The 22,218-nt window shown below is 47.4% G+C and overlaps 1 pseudogene; it reads right to left on the reverse strand.

Annotated features, from left to right (window-relative positions):
• Nucleotides 1–9,118: 9,118 nt before the first annotated feature.
• On the reverse strand, nt 9,119–14,363 carry LOC124661090 (annotated as a pseudogene).
• Nucleotides 14,364–22,218: the final 7,855 nt, after the last annotated feature.

Below are 22,218 nucleotides of genomic sequence, written 5' to 3' on the forward strand. Positions count from 1 at the left end.
CACCCACGCCGCTACGCGACGCCGCCCCCCACTCTGCATCGATCTCCTCTCCCCGGGAATCCTGCCTCGCCCCGCCGGCCCGCTCCCGTGGCCTCTTCACAGCGCCCGTGAACCGGCCTCCCCTCTTTCTGTGGCTTGCGTGCCCCCTTCCCCAACCCCCTGCTCCACCCCTCTGCCCTTTCCCCTTTCGTTCTCTCCTCTGCGCACCGGCCATCTTTCCTTCTCCGGCGCCCTCGGACCCTGCGCTGCTCGGGATGGACCGTCGCCACCCTCCTATTCTCAGGTGGCGGCCTCTCCACCTTATCCCTCCCCGAGGCGACCTCCCTACACTCCACCCCCGCTCAACCCAGCCATCAAACGCTGCCACCGCTGCCTTTCTCCGCGCCACCTCGTCGCAGCGTGCCGGGATCCGGTGTGCTGCCGCCGTTGCCGCTGCTCCGGGCACCGGGAGAGGAACTGTAAGCTTCTCCCTTACCCTGCCTCTGCCCCGGTCTTCTCCTACTCGGCTCCGGCTTCCCCTGCTCGTTTCCCTCCTCCTCAGTCCTCTTCTTCTCTTTGCGCCAGGTTCGCTATGGATGCTGCTGGGAGCGACGCTGCTGGAATCGATTTGATCCCTGGGCTGTTCTGCTCCCTTTGCTTTGCGGATGACCACCGCAGGTCCGCTTGCCGTCTCGTCGCCCCTGCTCCCGCTGTTCCAGGTGAACAGGCTGGTGCTGTTGCCGCGCCGGCTGCTGCCGACCTTGCCGCCCCTCTTGCGGTGGGCATGGTCGAGGATGCTGGGGCTCCTGCGGCGCCCGCCCTTGAAGACCTGGCCTCCGACGATGGGGCTCCTGCTGAGCCTGAGGAGGCTTTCATCCCTCTCGCTGACCCCAGCAGCGGCGAGGAGGACGATGAGGTTGGCTCGGGTGGGGACGGCTTCTTCCCTGTCCTTGGCTCTGAAGTTTCTCTCCATGATGCTGCCTCTGAGCCAGAGACAGAGGAGCCTCAAGAGGCGGAGCGTCCTGGATACATTGATGCCTTCATGCCCGCTGTCAACATGCGCCGTTTTGACCACCTGGCTTTTGCCTTTCTCCACCCAAACCTCCCAAACCCCGACTCTTTCATCATGCAGGCCGCCGACCTCGGCTGCGGTCCCGACCGTGTCGCCCTTTTTCCTTCCTCCCATGGCACCCGCCTAGCTGTCTTCTCTGCCCCCTCCGACCGTGAAAATGCCATCAACAATGGGCCCTTCCTTGGTCGGGAGGCCTCTGTCTTTTTCCGTCGCCACGATGAGACGGACAACCGCTTCCTCTTTGGGCATGAGGCCATGGCTGCCCTTGCGATCGCCAAGTACCCAATGGAATTCTGGCAGCGCTCCCACATCACCCAATCCTCTGTGCCTTATGCCAATCCTCATGAGATCGACCCTATCTGCCTCGCCGGTGTCGATTTCCACTCGGTGCTCATCACGGTCAAAGCTGAATCCTTATCGTCTATCCCACACCACCTCACTGTCAAGAACCACTGTGGAGAAGGTTCCATTGGGGACATCTCCATCATTGACTTTGAGGATCTTGAGGCTGGCTCGGATGGCCCGGATGGACATGCCCCGGGACCTGCTGTTGGCGGCCTTGGCCAAGCTGAAGATGAGGATGTCATTCTCCTGGAGGGCGGCACTGGCGTTGCTGACATGATGCAGATTCTGGGCATCCCTGCCCCGACGGTTCCTCATGGCGCACTGCACGAAGCAGCGCCGGCTGCCTCCGTCGAGCGCGCACTCGCCCGTGCCCCACCGCTCCCAGTTGTGCGTGGCAGCCCCATCTCCTCCAAGCCGGCCAAGGTAGACATCAAGCTGCGTCTCGGTTTCTTCGAGGTCTCGGTCACGGGGCAGAACGGCGAGCACGCCCTCTTCTGCCTCCCTCTGCGCAGGGCTGGAGCTGATCCGGGCTACAAGGGCCTGATGGTGGCAAACTTCGCAGCCGCTTCCGTCGGCCTCATCGACAGCATCGCCGAGGTTGGGCCGCTGCGGCAGCACACGCTGACGGTCGACGTGCTCGCCCGCGGCGAGCCTATGGGCTGCTTGGCTCCGATCGCCGTGGCTGATGCCTTGGTCATGGGCCTGGCGCCGCCTCTCGGTGTGGCTTCTGACCACATGCTCCAGGGTTCACCTGCTTCAGCTTCCCCGGCTGCATCCGCCAAGAGCTGCAGCCCTTCTGTGGCTCTTCTGGCCGCGGAAACCTCTCCGGTGCGTGCTACGGTGTGGCCAACCTCGCCGCCTGAGGCTAGGCTGCGACGCTGCTCCAGGCTGGCGCAGACGGCCTTTGTCTCCATCGTTGACAAGGCAATGCTTCGCCAAAAGGAGAAGAACGAGGGGCCTAGCGCCCCTGCTCGGCGCCGGGGCGAGCTGCCGGCGGATGAACTCCTCGCGGCGGCGCTCGCGGAAGGCCACCCTCTTCACACTGCGGATGTGCATGAGCTCGCCAGGGCCTGCGACGTCAACACGGACTCCCTCGGCCTGTCTGCTGCTTCTTCACCGGTGGCCGCCGCCTCCCCATGATCGACCGCCTCTTGCTCCTTGCCGCCTGTCCGCTGTCCACCTCCCTCGCTGATCCTCCTGCCTGGAGAGCTGCTCTGGTTACAAACTCTGGACGACCTGGGTTGGCTAGTCTCAAGCCTGGGTCCTGTTTGGTCCACCTGAGCACTTGTTGATGTGTTTCGTTTCGCTCTACTTTTATTCAGGGCCGGATGTGCCCTTGTAACCGTACCTTCTATTGGTGGATCAACTGTGCTACCTTTTACTTTCATTCCCTTTATCCTTGGTGCTGCTTGGACAATCATGTTAGTTAAGCTCCTTTTTCAGTGCTGGAATATCCGCGGTCTTGGTGCTCGTCGTAAGCGCGATGATGTTAGAGCAGCCATCGAGACTAACCTTCCTGCGATTCTGTGCTTCCAGGAGACCAAATTGGCTAACATCACACCCTTCTTTGCCGCCTCCTTCCTACCACCTTCCCTACGATCCTTCGTTTTCAAGCCTTCGGTCGGAGCTTCGGGAGGCATCCTCACTGCTTGGGACGATCGGCTCCTTCAGCTCCTCAGCCATTCTATCAACGACTTCTCTGTCACCTCCACCTTCGCCATGAAGGCCGACAACCTCACCTTCTCTATTATCAATGTCTATGGCCCGTGCCTCCATGATCTCAAGCAGTCCTTTCTTGTTTCCCTTTCCGATGTTTTCACTAACCTTTCGGGCCCAACTGCTATCATGGGCGACTTCAACCTTGTTCGTACTCCCCGTGACAAGTCCAACGGCAACATTAACTCCCTGGAGGCTGCCTCCTTCAATGACTTCATCAATAACCTTGGCCTCCTTGAGATTCCCCTTCTGGACCGACAGTTCACTTGGTCCAACCAGCAGGACCCTCCCATCCTTGCTCGGTTAGATAGGGTGCTCGTCAATCCGGAATGGAGCTTTGCCCTTCCTGACACCACTCTTACCTCCTCCACTCGGCCTACGTCTGACCACGTCCCTCTTCATCTGACGGCCTCCTCTAAAGCGCCTAGGAGCACTGTCTTTCGCTTGGAGAACTCCTGGCTCTCTCACCACTCCTTCTTGCCTCTTGTCTCCTGCAATTGGAACAGCGTAGGCCCCTCCCACTCCCACCTCTCCCCCGTCAGCAGCCTTTGCCTCCGGCTTAAGCGGGTTCGCTCGGCTGCCCGTGCCTGGGCCAGAGATCGCAAGCTACCCTCGGTCTATTTGCTCAACTGCAGGACTGTTATCTCCCTCCTGGATCGGCTGGAGGAAACTCGCCCCCTCTCCCGCCTTGAACAAAGCCTCCGCACCCTTGTTAAACTCAATCTTAGCAACAAAAACTCTGACCGGGCTACATATTGGCGGCAGCGGGCAAAGATTAAGCACTGCACCCTAGGAGACGAAAACTCTCGATATTTTCATCTCTGCGCCTCGGGACGCCTGCAGAAAAACCAGATCAAAAACTTAAATGATGGCGACGGCAACCCCGTTTTCTCTCACCATGCCAAGGCCTCCATCCTGCACACCTTCTTCAAAGGCCTTCTGGGCACCCCTCTCCCTGCTTCTGCCATTCTCGATCTCCCTTCTCTGGTTGCTCCCACCTCCCTCACCCCCTCCCAAGCCGCTTCCCTTGCATCCCCTTTTACCCTCGAAGAAATAAAGAACGCCCTGTTCTCCATGAAGGATAACTCTAGCCCTGGCCCTGACGGCTTTGGCCCGTCCTTTTATAAGCTAAACTGGGACCTAGTTAAACATAGCCTGCAAGCGTCCCTTGCAGATTTCCACTCTCTTAAAACCGATCTCCGACCCATTAATAAATCGTACATTGTCCTCCTTCCAAAGAAGGAGGGAGCGAATACTCCTGATAACTTCCGGCCCATTTCTCTTCAAAACTGTTGCTTAAAAGTTCATACCAAGTGTCTCACCCTTCGACTTCGGAACCTCATTCCTTACCTTGTCCACCCCGACCAAACTGGGTTTATCTCTGGTCGTTCCATTGCTGAAAACTTTGTCTACGCCGCTGACATTGTCCAGGCTTGCCACAGACGCAACTCCCCTGCGGCTATGTTCAAGCTGGATTTCCGCAAGGCCTTTGACTCCATCAGTTGGGATGCTCTCGACCGGATTCTTGAGGCTAAAGGTTTCCCCCCTCTTTGGCGGGATTGGATTAAAATGATTAACTGCACTAGCCAAACTGCGGTACTGCTCAATGGCATTCCTGGACCCTGGATTCAGTGCCGCAGGGGACTTCGGCAGGGAGATCCGTTGTCCCCCTTCCTCTTCAACATCGTTGCGGATGTTCTTCAACAAATGCTCCTCCAAGCGTCTCGAGACGGTCTCCTTCTCCACCCGCTTGTTGACGACCTTCCCTGCCCCATTCTCCAATATGCTGATGATACCCTCATCATCATTAGGGCTATCCCGGAGCATGTCGCCAACCTCAAAAATGTTCTCGACACCTTTTCTGCTGCCACTGGCCTGGTCATCAACTTCCATAAAAGTACCTTCGTTCCTATCAAAACCACACAAGACTCTGCCCTGGATATGGCATCCACATTTGGATGCGCCGTATCCTCCTTCCCTCAGACCTACCTTGGTCTCCCCCTCTCCACGCACAAGCTCCGTTTCGCTGATTTCGCGCCTATCATGTCCAAAAGCGACATGCGGCTTTCTGGCTGGCGCGGCAGATGCCTTCCGATTGGGGGGCGCCTCCTTCTTGTTAACTCTGTCCTCACCGCTATGCTTGCTCACGCCATGAGTGCCGGCCTACTCCCCGCTGGCGTCATTGAAGCTATTGATAAACGGAGGCGCGCCTTCCTCTGGACTGGGGAGGAAACCTGCAACGGTGGTCAGTGTAAAGTTGGCTGGGCCGATGTCTGCACCCCCAAAAAACTCGGGGGACTTGGTGTTCTCTCTATCCAGGCCCAGAACTCCGCCCTCCTCACTAAGTTCCTCACAAAACTCCATTCCGACTCCTCGGCTCCATGGGCTTGCTGGTTTCGTCGCCAATACGGCTGGAACGGGAACCACGACATGGGAGACCAGCACTATCTTGACACCCCCATTTGGAAGGACATCCTTGCTGGCATTAACAGATTTCGTGCCATCTCAAATGTGACTATTGGTAATGGGGCTTCAACTGCTTTCTGGTTTGATCTCTGGTTGGGCAACTCCACGCTCCATGATCGCTTTCCTATCCTGTTCTCTCACTCCGCCCGCCCTAACCTTAATGTCGCCACTGCCCTCTCTCAGGACATTCGTCATTTCCTGGTCCCCCGCCTCTCTGTTGCTGCGGCAACCGAGCTTCGAGACCTTGGCGTTGAGCTTCACTCGGTGCACCTGAACATCGGGAACCCGGATATTAGAGTTTGCCGTCTCACGAACAAAAAGCTTTCAAACAAACAACTCTATGCCTCTACTTTCAGCCATCTGCAGGTCGATGATGTGGCGACTACAATTTGGAGGAGTGCTGCCCCTCTTAAGTGCAAGATCTTCTGCTGGCTTGCTCGGAAAAAGCGTCTTCCGACAAATGAGCGGCGATTCAGACACCACCTTTGCAACTCCGCCACCTGCCTCGCCTGCCCTCTTGATGAAGATACGGACCACCTCCTGCTGCTCTGCCCCCGCGCCAAGCAAGTTTGGCGCCTTTTCCACCGAGACTTCGACAACATGTCCTCTACCACCTTCGACGACTTTTGGCTCTCGCACTGCCGCACCTATGAAGAGTCTACCATCAATACTGCCATCGCTTGGACTATATGGAAGCGAAGGAATGCCCGGACCTTTAATGGGCTCGACGAAGATCTTCCCACGGTCTCTCGAAGATGCATCGAAGACATTAGACTTTGGGCTTACCGCTGTAACACTCCCTCCTCTACCTCTCTTCTTAATAACTGGTGTAACGGCCACGATCCTCCCTGATTCTCCACCCCTTTTTAGTTTCTCTCTGTCCTCCAAAACCTTTGTTATGACCCATGTATGCTTGTTGTGTTGATATAAAGTGTTCAGGCTGGCGTAAGCCCGCCGTAGTCCAGGTCAAAAAAAGAAGTGCTGCCCGAAATTTGGACAAAATCTACTTAAAAACTCTGGCAGAAGGCAATGCATGCAAGATAATTTTTTGTGCAGAGCCGTGGGATGTATCAGGGTGCTTAGGCTGGTGCCAATGCATCACTGCCTATAGCCTCGCCACGTCAGCTTTTACCCTCACTCTCACCCCACTCTCACCCCACGGTGCCAGTGCACGGGCTATAGTGCCAGCTCTCACTTCTCTCTCCTCCATATCACCATTTATTTTTTAGATTAAGTTATTTCACTCCATTTTCTTTAGACATTCAAAATAATGCAAGAAAATTATTTTATTCAACTCAAAATGTTACCGATTACATAATAATTAATAAAATTGCATAATAAATTTTAAAAATTACATAATAAACAAAATGTTACCCCCTCCCTCTCGCCCGCGCTCTCACCCCGTCCTGCCAACGCTGCCGCCCCCCTCTCGCCCCCAGCGCGGGCGGCAGCCGGGCGGTAGCGGGCGCTACCGCCGGGCGGTGGATCCACCGCCCCGCGCTGCCGTCTCGCCCGCCTCTCGCCTCCCTCTCGCCCCGACGCGGGCGGTACCGCCCCTCCTCCAGCCCACATTGGCACCAGCCTTAAGGGCTACCTTCCATTCCTCGAAAAAGTCCTTTTTTGAATCATGGGCACCAGTGTTCTCATTATATTAAAAAAATCGAAAATTATATTTATATAATTCAAAAAATTATGTAACAAAATTCTAAAAGTATTAATGATGTATTTCACTAATTTATAAAATCTCAATTGCAAATGTTTTGTTTTCTGAGCTACACAAAATGACAAAGTCTGATTTTTTTAAAGATTTGAATCACTATACTCATATCCATGTATTTGTTATTTTTGTGCAGCCCAATATACACATTATTTACAGTTGAAAATTTACAGGTTTGTGGGATACAAAACCAACTACATCATGATTTATTTTCAGATTTTTCTGAAACTTAAAAATATGATTTTTAATTATTTTTCTGAAAAGGGATCACTATTGCTCATGTGCAACAAATATCTGTCAGTACATGCAAGGCATCACAAATGATCAGAGTATATAGAGAACCAGGTTGGGTGGTTAGGTGGGTGGTCGTACCTCTAGCCCACCAGAGTTCAAACCCCTGTTTCATATCTATGTGCCTCATAAAGGCGGAATATTCATTTAGTGGGAGGCGACGTTCTCGTCGACAGCGAGACACATGTGGTGACTTCGTCAATTTTAAGATCCGATCCACCGGCTCAGTCTTTCAGAGATGCTCATAGAGGTATGGTGTGCGTGTGTGCGTTCATAGAGGTGTGTTTCTAAAAAGATGATCAGAGTATATATGAATAGAACATTTATTCCAACTAGCGAAAAATTACATATGTCTTTGAACTTGGTCTAGAATTGTGGAGAGATTTTGTTTCACGTCTAAATTCTCGTAACTGCTGGCGGATTTTCTATGTAGCTATAAATGCAAATTGGTTTATTTTTATTTTCACATTTTTTATTTGATCTTCTTTTAGGGATGTTTTTTATTTGATCCAATCTGATACCTCTCCACGCTTCCTATCTTACCACATCATCTACCTCCCCAACACTCTTGACTATGGTATCTAAGAGCATTTCCAACAGTCTAGCCTTTGTATAATTGCCTTGGATTGGTAAAAACTGTAAATATAGCAATTTATTTTAAAAAGTTGCTCCAACAGCATTTGTATAAGTGGTCCCCTCACACAAAATTATAGTAAGCTTGCTATTATTGCACTTTCACTTTGTATATTTACAAAATCTAGAGCCACTTGCTATATTTCCAAAACTTACATGCCACAGGACCAACCACCTGCAAAGGACTATTCTGCTCGCGACCGTTACGCGTCGGCGTTGACCCACAACCGTTGACCCACGACCTCGTTGTCGTCATCTCTTGCCGCCGCAATGGCCATGGAGGGAACGCCCGACCTCCCATCGTGTTCGTCGACCCCGCGCCTTGTACGCCGCCCCCACACGTTCTCCGCCTGTCCCCGCGCATCCGCCAGCCCTAGTGGCAAGCCGAGGAGGCCACCGTGTGACCTTTCCACGCTGGCGCCGCCAAATCCTCCAGCCTATGTCGCATGTGTTCGATTCCGCCTGGCTTCGGTTGGATTGACGGCCGGCAAGCGTCAGTTCCGGCCGATCCAGTCTTGTTGACCTGTTCGACATGCGCGGGAGGCTCTTATCCATAGGGATGAAGAGATAGGAGAGAAGAAAAAGAAAATGGACGACCAACCGACATGTGTGTCCTAATGTATATTCGTTTCCTATACGAAGGCTACAAAAGCAAATAAAAACTTGTGTGGATTGCTATACCCTCTCTCTCCTCTTTCTATAGCCAATCCAATTTTTAGCAATCCAATATACAAATGCTATTGGGGATGCTCTAAAGGTGTGACCATGGACAGGAAGCAGCAAGCCAAAAGAAGTGCAAGTGAGAAATGGAAGCTATACCTAACAGGATCGAGTTGGAAGCGAAGGAACCTATTGAGGCTCTAACACGACCACACAGAAGTTCAGGCATACCGATCAGGTGTTCAAATCTGACGACACCTTACACTATAATTAAGAGTCTGCTACATTGAAGACTAACACGGACTACAAACATTTACCACTGTACACACTATTCTAGAATTAAGAGCAGAAGCATCTTCACAGGCTACATTAGGTCGCATTCAGAACATGCCCGCAAAAACAAGCTGCTACTGTGAACTGGACCCAAAGATGGGACCAACTCGACATTAAATGGCTTCGCACAGGGCAAAAGGCTTCTACGATACAGTACGCCCATAGCATACTGAAGCAAGGTAGAGATTCTTGGACCATTTCTCCTGCAAGGGAACAAGGGCACAATTTGTCAGATCAAATTCTAACATACACATATAACCAGTAAGTAACCGTAGTAGGTGACGAAGACGGACCTTCACATGACGACTAGGGAAAGCAGATGTTCTCAGTGTTTCTTGAGTTTCATCACTAGGCCACCTTCTTGGTACACTTAAAACCAATGCAGTCTGGTCCGAAGTTGCAGCAGTTGATGTTATCCGATAACCATGATCCCACCTTTTATGGATCCCCTCACTGGGGTACAAGAAGTCCAGTTCAACAACCTGGAAGACAAATGCATGACATACACAAGGAGTGCAGAAATAAAAATGATACAGTTAGCTTGGTAGTGTCAAAGTAAATGCAATGATTGGGTCACCACTAAAGTAGAAAGAATGCTACCTGTCTAGAAAATCCTGCGTGACAAGACATAACAACTGCCCATTTATTTCCAGCACTTGCCATGGAAGTCACATAGAAACCATCGCGCCATTTCTTGTTTATCCATTTGAAGGGAAAAGTTCCACTCACTTTGTAGGACTGCTGAGTATACGGTGTTCCTAGATAGACATGCCAAATAGTCAATATTTCTATTGTAGGACAGAAAGGGCTCTTAAACTGCCAGCTTACTGTTACCTTTAGACATCACTACCAAGGAACTCCCATTGCTTGCTCCAGCAAGTGCACTTATATAGTAGTTCCTATCCCATTGGTCCATAATCCATTCCTTAAAAAACCAGAAACCATGAGATATAAATAGGAAATGTCGAAAATGATCATCTATGTAACCTTGCATCATAAGGTTAATTGATTATTTTGTAAGGATGTCGGCCATGAAAGAAACAGATTGCTGGTTACTCACTTTGTGAAGAAAATGTGGTGAAAGTTCATAGACTTGAGCCGAGAACCCAGTGCCAGCATCCATGATTACTGCCCAGAGATTTTGACAAGACGATATGCAACTGATATACAGTTCATCTTCATACCCTTTCTCAATGTGTGGTGCAAGCCTTGAATCTGCAACATTGTAGTGGTACCTGCAACATCCAGAACAGTTATGTTGTAGTGCATATATGGTTTTGCCTCAACAAAAAAGGTACATCACATTGTTAACAAATATTGAAATTCCTTGGGCCTTATAAGAGATAGTACCTTTGTTTCATACACCGTCTTGCATTATAAACACTTATCCACTGTGTTGCAGGCATTCCCATCCTGGTCTTTTTCTTTGGTTGCTCATCTATCTCTTCTTCTGACGATATGCGCCCTCTCTTTTGCCCAACTTGGTATATAAGCTGTATAGAAGTTGGAAGGGAGATTAGAAGAACTCAAGTGATGTTTTAAGTAGCAAACTACAAAACAATAATGTACCTTCTGAGCACCATCTGTGTTAATTGGCCTGATATCTGGATTTGGGCCCACTATACTATCAAATAGGGAGATACACTTTGCATAGTTGGGTTCTTCTTCAAACTTCAAGTTGACCACATAATCCAAAAACTCCTTGAAGGGTTCAGGGCAGAAGTTACATATAGACTCTGGAGAGGTGGACATTTTGTTTTTGCAAACAAGAAAGCCCTTATTTTCACCCTACACGCAAAAAGAGCTACCAGTTACATGAATAGATAACTAAAATAAACAAAACTTGGAAAGGTAGGTCCCACAGTTTACCTGGTAACCTTGCCAAGGTAGATGTCCCCGTAGAAGAAAGACTAGTGTATAGGCTAGAGATTCTAAATCATCCCTCCTGCTACCTATTCTCCCAAGATGTGCATGGACACTAGCATAACGAACCGTTCCCCTGAAACAACATCCATAACAGACAATAAGACCAGTGTATACATTAAATTGATGTACTTATTTGTGCAAGCAAGCCTGAGATGCACAGAGAAGTACAGTATGGGCAGCTATAAACAAACCATTCAGGATCTACTGGCTGGTACCCACTGGCATCTGGTATACTTAGTGATATTAAGAAGAATATGCAAGCTAGTGATTTTGCAAGACGAGACGAAAAAAGAGAAGAAAAACTGCAAACGGCAAGTAACAAAAAAGGGAGGGTTTCGGGTGTAAAGAGGCAATACCACGGAATATTCAAAATTCAGAATTATGCATAGTATTAGCAACAATGTAAATGATTAAGAGTGTCAATTATCACAAAAGCTACATCTGGTCACCTGAAAACATCAGGTCGCTGGTCATAATCAACATGACGGCCTGTCAATCTATCCTTCCACTTGCTAGCTGTCATTAGATGATCAAAGAAAATACAGTTAATGCAGACTCATAAATGTACCACCATCCTAAAAAAGAGCTGAATGCACAGCATTATCATGAAGTTCGTTACTTGATGGGCGAGTAAATTACTTACCTAATCCAAGGTCGACGAGAAACAGTCTTTTCTCTTCAGGAGTTCCAGGGGGGCCTAGCAAGAAATTCTCAGGCTTAACATCTCCATGCACGTATCTGCAATGGGAAGACGCTTTTTTAGACATACGAGACAAAAGGGAAGCGTGGAAGACCAAGAACTAGGTATGCTAACTGACCCTTTTGAGTGCACTTTCTCGAGAATGGAGATAGCTTCAATAGCAATGCAAGCAACCATCTCAACTGACATTCTGCAAAACAAATAGTGATGTTAATGGTCAGATAAGAGCCAAAAAAGACTCCGGAAAAGGGTGGGTTAATCTGATAACTCACGTGTGGGAATTATTATTATACGCATCCCACAGACTCACACCGAGCATATCCATGACCTGCATTTTTAAACCAAGTTAAGCAACATCTAGAAATGAGCAGACCGGAAGAAGCTGCTGCGATTTCAAAGCAAGTGTCATTACCATAACAAAGTAATCCCCTTGGAGCCCTCTGTAGTGAACTCGGGAACCCCATGAATGCCACCAAGGATTCTATAGATGTGAAAACCATGAAAATCAGTCAGCAGGCAATGTCCTGAGGGAATTTCAGCAAAACCTACATCTGCCTAGCACCCCAAGTGACAAGATGATGAATCCACTTACTCGTAAACCTTCCACTCGGAAGGAGGTCCGTGGTGGCATCCTTTGCTGGTCTTATGCTCAAACTTTAATGCAACCTGTCATAGATAAGCAGAAGAATTATTCGCCGCTGCTAATATTTACCGACTCCACTGCTCCTGAGGCCACAAGCCGACAAAAGTTATTTTGGTAGACTGGTATTGAAATCATCTATTACCTCAACTGCGCCTGCCCCGTTACCCGCATTGCGGCGGCCAAGATATACTTGGCCAAATCCTCCTTTACCAAGCCTCCTTTCAACTCTATAACTGGGTGAATTGGCCACCTGGACCTGTATAGAACAAGCAGACGCGGATTAAACAATATAAATATCATCTGGAACGGGTTTGGGAGTAGTCAGCGCGTGGTCTTGTTGTAACGGTTTTTGCCCAGTTTCCCGTAATTAACTGGGCAATTATCTCTTTTTAATTACTAGATTGGGACGAAGCTTTTGTCCCCGTTTCAAAATAAAATACAGTCATCTGGAACAATATTTGAGGCAACATGCAAGCTAAAACATTTGCTGGTAAATTAAATAGCACAGAACTGAACTATGCGAGCTAAAACACATATCATCTAACGAGTAACCTCAGGATAGTTTAACACCACTCCTAATCAACCAACTTATCCTTCCAAAAAAATCAATTTAAAATTATCTCACTAAAAAGGTTAACCTCAGGATGGTATTGCCACGCAAAGTAGGCACAAGCCAAACATAGTAGGAACATCTCACCGTGTCAGGGATTGGATAGCCGTCGGTCTCCCTGTCGGTGCTGTCATGGTCGTCCATCGGCTCCTCGCTGGCGGCGCCTTCCGCCGAGACCTCTGCCTGCTTGATCTCCTCCTCCGCCGCGGCCGCCGCCTCAGGGACGCGTCCTGCCGCCTTCCTCCTCGGCGCCCTACCCCTCCTCGCTGCAGGTGGCGGCGCGGGCTTGATCTCCTCCTCCGCCTTCCTCTCTTCCTCCGCCGCGGCCGCCGCCTTCCTCCTCGGCGCCCTACCCCTCCTCGCTGTAGGTGGCGGCGCCGGCTTAATCTCCTCCTCCGCCTTCCTCTCTTCCTCCGCCCCGGCCGCCGCCTCAGGGACGCGTCCTGCCGCCTTCTTCCTCGGCGCCCTGCCCCTCCTCGCTGCAGGTGGCGGCGCCGGCTTAATCTCCTCCTCCGCCTTCGTCTCTTCCTCCGCCGCGGCCGCCGCCTTCCTCCTCGCTGCAGGTGGCGGCGCCGGCTTAATCTCCTCCTCCGCCTTCTTCCTCGGCGCCTTACCCCTCGTCGCTGCAGGTGGCGGTGCCGGCTTAATCTCCTCCTCCGCCTTCCTCCTCGGCGCCCTAAGCCTCCTCCCTGCAGGTGGCGGCGCCGGCTTGGTCTCCTCCTCCGCCTTCCTCTCTGCCTCCGCCGCGTCCGCCGCCTCACGGACGCCTCTTGCCGCCTTCCTCCTCGGTGCCCTACCCCTCCTCGCTGCAGGTGGCGGCGCCGGCTTAATCTCCTCCTCCGCCTTCCTCTCTTCCACCGGCGCGGCCGCCGCCTCACGGACGTCTTCTGCCGCCGCCTTCCTCCTCGGCGCCCTACGGCTCCTCGCTGCCGGTGGCGGCGCCGCCGCCGGGTTCTCCTGCGCCTCCCGGGGCCTCCGAGCCCCGCTACGTAGAACAGGCATCGTCAGCCATTGAGCCCCATGGGCCACGCCCCCTTCTCCGCAGCTGGATTGCTCAGATTTCCGCCGCCAAACAGCAGTAACGCCGCCGATCTCGAGGAGGAAGGGGGCGGCGCGGCGATTTTCCGGTCGCGTCGTTCGCCCGGTGGCGAGAGTACGGGGAGCGAGACGGAGGGTAGGGCAGGTCGGCGGCGCAGATTTGACGGAATGAAATGGGGCGGCGGCTGGCTGGAGGCGGCGGTGCTGATGTTAAAATCGGCTAGACGGTGAGTGACTCCTCGTTTATACGAGGAAGGAAAGGACCAGCACCGCGTGTGTACTCATATCACTATATCAGGGCACCGTCTATGTAGTACTTGGAACTTGGAAGAAAAAAAAAAAACTTCACTCAACTTAAAACTTGCAAGACTTGAAGGCTGGGCACTATTTTTTATGGGTACTGCCTACTAGTAGCTGAGAAGCTACAACGAATACCTAGGCTAGAATAATGATAGCAGTAGACCCGTTTTCAAACTTGTTTGAAAGATTACGATGAGATTCCACCACGGATGTAGGTATGGGGTAGAAGAGAAACTTGCTCTGCAAGGTTCTTGTGGGATTATACGATTATTTGTAACCTATTTGGGATTTTGGCAAGTTATGCAACTCATGTTCTAGCTTTTGGCATGATAACTCACTTTCCGATTTTGAATGTCACAACTGATTATTGTTTTATAGAACATTTTGAAAGGGGAAGTTTCTCTCCAAATAATCTTATTACAAGAACCATGCATTGAGAATTATGTCTATATAAATTCTAACATTGGTAAGAACTAAATCATTGTTCAGCTGAACACGACGGACCCATTAGTTATGCTCTCGATTTTTCTCCGCGAAGCGGTTTACCTCCATGTATATTTATAGTAGATAGAAATAGAAAATGTTGTTGTTGAAAGCATGGGAGATAATGCTAAGGGTGTGCACTTTCCCAGTATGTGCCATCAAGCGAAATTGCGCAATCACGAGGCTCAACCATATATTGATGACTTGTAGAAAACATCCATTCAAGGCTAATTAATGGATAATGCCTGAAACCAAGGTGATGAGGATCTGCCACTAGACATCCCCCCCCCCCCCACCCACACACACCCCCGGCTAGCCACGTGCTAGTTTTTTTTTTGGCTTATTTCTAGCTTCGTAAAGCTTCGCGGCTTGCTTAGTTTAGGAGCTTTTGGCCTCTCGTGTCACGCCAGTTTAAACTTTGCGTCTTCCTAGGTCTATTTCTAACACAGTTGACACCTGTTTTGACGTGCATTTTGTGGACAAGGTAGAAACGGAAATGGATTGGCTCGGGTGTTCCATGTTTCTCTAGAAAAGAGCAAATATGTCAAACTTTGTCAATGTTGTCACGTTGCCTCAACAGATTTTCTGGAAACTCCGTTTTTTCTATTTATGCTTGATTCCATGGAACAGGACCGGTCAAAGTGCATGGAGCCTCCACGTGTGGTTTTGGTAATTCGTGTTGATTTCTATGAACTAATGTTTGCATTGAGTTATATTAGTAGGTTTTGTCAATAGGCAATGTTGAACCATATGTTGGCTTCAAGATTACAAGTAGAATAAATTGAAGAAAATCAAGTGATAAGTATGTATTGAGGAAGAAGATTGAGTGCCCTATCATGTGTATCTTCCAGACATCAACACTATGAAGAAAGAAGAAATCATGTTCAAAGTGATATATCTTGAAGAGGTCATATGCTTGAACCTTGCAATCCATATGGTGATTATAGATATGTGAAGATGCACCGAAGAAGAAGCTTTCCCATAGTGGATTATTGGGAGCAACCTGCAATACTTTATCAAGCAAGCACATTTAAGAAAGGTGTTCCATCTTGCTGCAGTCAAGATCATCGTCATTTAACCCAAGTGAAATGCGCAAGGTTAAGATTTTTATTGATAGGGATTCTTTCTTACCGTTCCCGTGGTATATTTGGGAGACCGGTTTATAGGATAGTTGGATGTACTGTCAAGAGGGCTCTCGAGTGAGTAACTTGATCGTATCATTCGGAGAGAGCTCAAACCTTTGCATCCTTGCGTCATTTTTCTTGGTTTTTATTTGAATATTATCCATATGTTTTGTCAATTCTTGTGCTTATTCTCATGACAATCTCTAGTTCATTGAAAATAGATTCTGCATGAAATACTTGTTCCGTTTTCGATGTTGGAGTTTTTCCCAATTCTTCGTAGGTTTCACCTCTAAATTCATGGAAAATGTACCCCACTTTTTATTAACATTTTCAATCTTTGTGGGTCATCTCTTCTCATCCTTTTTCCAACAAAATTGATTTCACCTAAATTGGAGTTTACTAACTCAAGTTGTTGCATTTTCGATCTTGGAGGTTTGACCGATTTGTCTCTTATACATAGATTGAACATTTATTCATTTATTTTTACCCTACTTTTTTTATACTATTATGGTTCTCTGCATGAGTTTTTAGATCTCGTTGCTAGTTTCGAAACGAGCACAAGATCATCAACGTCGGAGTCTGGATGCTCAAATTATGACGTTTTCAGTGGGTGTTTCTATCTGGCTAGACACGTCCGGCCAGTTCGTCCCCTTCGACCGGGATAATTCTAGAGACCTTAGTAACACGAACAGAACTTGCTCCGGCCATCCCTAACTCGTTTGGCCAGGCCAAGCATTCTGGGTTAGGAGGAAAAAATAGTGCATGTTTTTCAATGATTAGATTCCATGGGGGTATTTAAGGGGTATTCACCACTAGGAAAACCCTTATAAATAGAAATTATTATGTGGCACATCTAAAAACGCATGCTCCACAAAAATATTTATGTAGCGCATAAGTTAATATGCTCCACAAATTTGTTTAACTTCTGTGGCGCATAAAAACACATGCGCCACATAATTAGTCCTTTCCGTGGCGCATGTAGCCTAATGCGCCACAAAAACCTTGTGGGGCCCATGTGGTGTTCGGTACTGCACATGGGTGAAGGAAATATTGTGGCGCATGTTGATACGTCGCAAACGTATCTATAATTTCTTATGTTCCATTCTACTTTTATTACAATACTTGAGTGTTTTGCACATACTTTACAGCGTTATTTTACATTTTCCGGCACTAACCTATTAACAAGATGCCGAAGTGTCAGTTGCTGTTTTTGGTTTCAGAAATCCTAGTAAGGAAATATTCTCGGAATTGGACGAAATCAACGCCTAGGGTCCTATTTGTGCACGAAACTTCCAGAAGATCGAAAAGGAGACGAAGTGGGGCCACGAGGCGCCGACACAACAGGGCGGCGCGGCCTGGGCCCTGGCCGCGCGGCCCTGGTGTGTGGGGCCCTCGTGACGCCCTTTGACCTACCCTTCCGCCTACTTAAAGCCTCCGTCGCGAAACCCCCTGTACCGAGAGCCACGATACGGAAAACATTACTGAGAGGCCGCCGCCGCGAATCCCATCTCGGGGGATTCGGGAGATCGCCTCCGGCACCCTGCCGGAGAGGGGAATCATCACCGGAGGGGCTCTACATCATCATACCCGCCTCCGGATTGATGCGTGAGTAGTTCATCCTTGGACTATGGGTCCATAGCAGTAGCTAGATGGTTGTCTTCTCCGCTTGTGCTTTCATTGTTATAGATCTTGTGAGCTGCCTAACATGATCAAGATCATCTATTTGTAATGCTACATGTTGTGTTTGGTGAGATCCGATGAATAGAGAATACTATGTTAAGTTGATTATCAATCTATCATATATGTGTTGTTTATGTTCTTGCATGCTCTCCGTTGCTAGTAGAGGCTCTGGCCAAGTTGATACTTGTAACTCCAAGAGGGAGTAATTATGCTCGCTAGTGGGTTCATGCCTCCATTAAATCTGGGATCGTGACAGTAGGTTCTAAGGTTGTGGATGTGCTATTGCTACTAGGGATAAAACATTGATGCTTTGTCTAAGGATATTTGTGTTGATTACATTACGCACCATACTTAATGCAATTATCTGTTGTTCGCAACTTAATACTGGAAGGGGTTCGGATGATAACCTCGAAGGTGGATTATTTAGGCATAGATGCATGCTGGATAGCGGTCTATGTACTTTGTCGTAATGCCCCGATTAAATCACATAGTAATCATCATTGATATGTATTGAATCTTTATTTGTCAATTGCCCGCCTGTAATTTGTTCACCCAGCATGTTAGTTATCTTATTGGAGAGACACCACTAGTGAACTGTGGACCCCGGTCCATTTTTTTACATCTGAATACATTCTACTGTTTTTACTGTTATTTGCAAACAAACACCATCTTCCACTCGATACGCTTAATCCTTTGTTTTCAGCAAGCCGGTGAGATTGACAACCTCACTGTTACGTTGGGGCAAAGTACTTTGATTGTGTTGTGCAGGTTCCACGTTGGCGCCGGTTTCACTGGTGTTGCGCCGCACTACATTCCTCCACCAACAACCTTCACGTGCTTCTTGGCTCCTACTGGTTCGATAACCTTGGTTTCTTTCTGAGGGAAAACTTGCTGCTGTGCGCATCACACCTTCCTCTTGGGGTTCCCAACGGACGTGTACATCTACGCGCATCAAGCTCTTTTTCTGGCGTCGTTGCCGGGGAGATCAAGACACGCTGCAAGGGGAGTCTCCACTTCCAAATCTCTTTACTTTGTTTTTGTCTTGCTTTATTTTATTTACTACTTTGTTTGCTGCACTTAAACAAAACACACAAAAATTAGTTGCTAGCTTTACTTTATTTACTGTCTTGTTCTCTATATCAAAAACACAAAAAAATTAGTTACTTGTCTTTATTTTATTTGCCTAGTTTACTTTTTGCTTATTTCATCATGCTTAATCCTAAGTTTACTTTGGATAAGATACCGGTAGGACGAGGGTGTATCATTGGAAGAGATAATATAGAAGAATTTTTCACCCATGTTAGTATGGATGAAGATTTTGAAGATATACCATTATTAAAAACTGCTCCTACTTATGAAAGTGCTTCTGCCTTTTTGATACACATGTTAGAAACTAGATTTGTTAATATCAATCCCATAATACGACATATGTTTCTTACACTTTCGGATATGGAGATGGGAGAAAAGAGAAATTTTGTTCTAAAAGTCCTTGTTAGAGAATTTGAGGATATAGTTAAAGAAGCTAGAAAAGTTTTTATTAAGCATAAGAGGCTTGGTTTCTTTCCTAATTTTAAACAAATACTTGAAAAGATGGATATGGATAGAATTAAGTATACTAATAATGTTAATGATGGTAGGGAAATTAAAGCGCCAATACCTAGTAAACTACTAGGGATGCATGAAGCTTTGGAAAATAACTATGCTTGGCTTGTTCCTGAAAATTTGTTTGATGAGAATAGTAAGCCTAGGAGCAATGAGAGAGGAGTTACTTATATAGAACAGATACAATGCATTGTTGAGAAAACTCCCAGCTCCCAAGGTAATAATGTTAATGCTCCATCTCTTGATGTTACTTGATTTGCACTTTCTGCGCCTAGCTGAAAGGCGTTAAAGAAAAGCACTTCTTGGAAGATAACCCATGTGTTTATTTTACTACAGCAATTTTTGTTTTGTTGAGTCTTGGAAGTTGTTTACTACTGTAGCAACCTCTCCTTATCATGTTTTTGTGCCAAGTAAAGTTTCTATGCTAAAGTTGATGTTATATTTGGGATCGCTGCGCAGAAAAACAGCATTGCTGTCTGTCACGAATTCTGGCATAAGTCTCTGTAAAAAATTCGAAAAAATCTGCAAAATTACGAGCGTGATCCTCAGATATGTATGCAACTTTCATTTGTTTTGAGTTTTTCCATTTGAGCAAGTTAAGTGCCCAGTCCAGAAGCATCTTTACGGACTGTTCTGTTTTTGACAGATTCTGTCTTTTATTTTGCATTGCCGCTTTTGCTATGTTGAATGAGTTTCTTTGTTCCATTAACTTTCAGAAGCTTTGTGCAATGTCCAGAAGTGTTAAGAATGATTGTGTCACCTCTGAATGTATGAATTTGTGGTTATGCACTAACCCTCTCATGAGTTTGCTTGAAGTTTGTGTGAAGGAAGTTTTCAAGGGTCAAGAGAAGAGGATGATATACTATGATCAAGAAGAGTGAAAGGTCTAAGCTTGGGGATGCCCCGGTGGTTCATCCCTGCATATTTTAAGAAGACTCAAGCATCTAAGCTTGGGGATGCCCAAGGCATCCCCTTTTTCATCGACAACATTATCAGGTCACTTCTAGTGAAACTATATTTTTATTCCGTCACATTCTTATGTTCTTTACTTGGAGCGTCGGTTTGTTTTTATTTTTATTTTGTTTTGAATAAAGTTGGATCTCGCCATTGTTATATTGGAGATATTACGCTCCGCTTTTTCATATGGAACACTTGTGTTCTTAATTGTGCTTTAATATTCATGGCGAAAGCTTATTGCTTCGTTAAATTGCTATTTGGTTGGAATTGGAAAATGATGCATATGGTTTGGCAATTTGGCAATTGTTTGAGCTCTCTTAGATCATGTTTAAGCTCTTGCATCATGTAGTTTAATCCATTAATGAAGAACTACTGTAGAGCTTGTTTAATTTGGTTTGCATGATTGATCTCTCTAAGTCTAGATATTTTTGGGTAAAGTGTTTGAACAACAAGGAAGACAGTGTAGAGCCTTATAATGCTTGCAATATGTTCTTGTGTGAGTTTTGTTGTACCTGTTCATACTTGTGTTTGCTTCAAACAACCTTGCTAGCCCAAATCTTGTACTGAGAGGAAATGCTTCTCGTGCATCCAAACACCTTGAGCCAAACACCATGCCATTTGTGTCCACCATATCTACCTATTATGTGGTATTTTTCTGCCATTCCAAAGTAAATTACTTGAGTGCTACCTTTTAAATTTCATTTCTCTACCTCTACAATATATAGCTCATGGGACAAATAGCTTAAAAACTATTGTGGTGATGAATATGTAGTTATGTGTCTTAATTTTTATAAGTTGCTTGTTGAGCGGTAACCATGTTTTCTGGGGACGCCATCAACTTTATCTTTGTTGGATATCATGTGAGATGCTATGCATGTTCGTCTTGTCTGAAGTAGTGGATTTGATGATCAAATGGTTTGGGTATGCATATTGTAACATCCTGATTTTTATGGGCTGATTTTTTTTTACAAGGATGTTGCAACTCGATCGAATAAAAGTAACCATATTTTTTTTTGTGGTTAAAATTAATTACAAATATTCTGAAATTAATTTTGCTTATAAAAGAAAGTCTCAGAGTACTTTTTGTATTTTAGATTTTAAATCTGCTTTTAAATTGCCAATTTGCTTCTTATTAGTTCTTTCCTAAAATCCATTTAAATTTGCCAAATACCTTCTCATTTGATTTTCTCTTGGTCATGTACGATACACATCCAGTGTATGCATGTGTACCAAAACGTAGCTAGCTAGCTGGTTTTCTTGTTCCCTTCGTTTCATTTCCTTCTTCATCTACACTAGCTACACCCAATCACATATTCTCTCTACTCTTGTTATTCTTTCCGCTCTTTCCCTGAAAATCATCGAAGCTAGCAGCCAAAGCATTACTTCTATTTACTTAGCACCAGCATGGCACTGTACCAAAGCCCAGCCGAGGAAGCAGCCCAATTGTTTGACTCGATCTCCGTTCAACTCGCACGCAGTCCGGCAACAACACAAAACATAGCGTTGTCTTCGTATTCTACTCGATCAAGAAGAGTCCATGCCACGTACAGCAGTCAGAGCATACGATGCTGCACGTACGGGACCAGCAGAACACGGGAGTCTAGCACAGCACGCCAAGGGACGCGCTGCCCATCTTCATCTTCCTGCATGTCATGAAACGCTAGCCATGAACATCAGAAACTGCAGCAGAAACGGCTCGCCATTACTCGCTTTCAATCTCCCTTTGAACATGTCAATAAAAGCGCACCTTTCTCCTCATATACAGCCCTCAGACCGATGCCCCTGCTCTCCTCTTTCATCCCATGCCACTGCCAGAGCCATAGATACACACAGCAAGCCACACTCGCAAGAACGCCGCCCAACGCCACCCGCGTTCCCGACGACTCGGGGCACGAAGGATGGAGCTGCTGCGCCAGGAGGAGCACGAAAGGATGGGGAGTTCA

This window comes from Lolium rigidum, chromosome 6 (genome assembly GCF_022539505.1).
Source record: "Lolium rigidum isolate FL_2022 chromosome 6, APGP_CSIRO_Lrig_0.1, whole genome shotgun sequence".
In the NCBI taxonomy this organism is placed as follows: Eukaryota; Viridiplantae; Streptophyta; class Magnoliopsida; order Poales; family Poaceae; genus Lolium; species Lolium rigidum.